Genomic DNA, 591 nt, shown 5'->3' with positions numbered 1-591 from the left:
CACTCCTTAAAGAATAATTGCTTGTGTGTTTCATTTGTGTACTTTTTATGTCTTGATCAATGTGGGTACCATTTTGTTCAGATATAACAATGTCCCCAAAGTAATTTGTTTGGTATATAGAGAGAATCTATGTATAAGTTTGGTTTATTTCATGGATGGAAATTTTATTATGATGTTAAACAGAGAAATCGCCTTTAGTTTTACATTTATCTGTCTCTTTTTTTTTTTTCTCATTTTAAAGAAAATTTCCTTTTACATCCATAAAATACATAGACATCATTCATGAAAAAGGGGTATCTCTTGTATTTAGTTGCCAAATCACCTGAACCTTAATTTTAATAGGTAACTAAAACTATTTAAACACATTTAAAATAAGATTCCCACTGAACTCTGTGTTTTAGTGTAAAATGGAGATCAGCATTCTTTTTCTCTAAAGGTACTTGGCCTGTGGGCTACAGGCTATCGTTTGCTGACCTCTGGTTTAAAACCTTGGTTATGGGTTTTGTGTTTTATTGAACTGATCCTCAAAGGTCTAAAGTGAATTCGACAAGCCACATAATATTTAGTCCCATTCAATAATCACATTGCCTT

This window comes from Budorcas taxicolor, chromosome 14 (genome assembly GCF_023091745.1).
Source record: "Budorcas taxicolor isolate Tak-1 chromosome 14, Takin1.1, whole genome shotgun sequence".
Lineage (NCBI taxonomy): Eukaryota > Metazoa > Chordata > Mammalia > Artiodactyla > Bovidae > Budorcas > Budorcas taxicolor.
The sequence above is the reverse complement of the archived record's forward strand: the minus strand, read 5'-3'. Positions refer to the sequence as shown.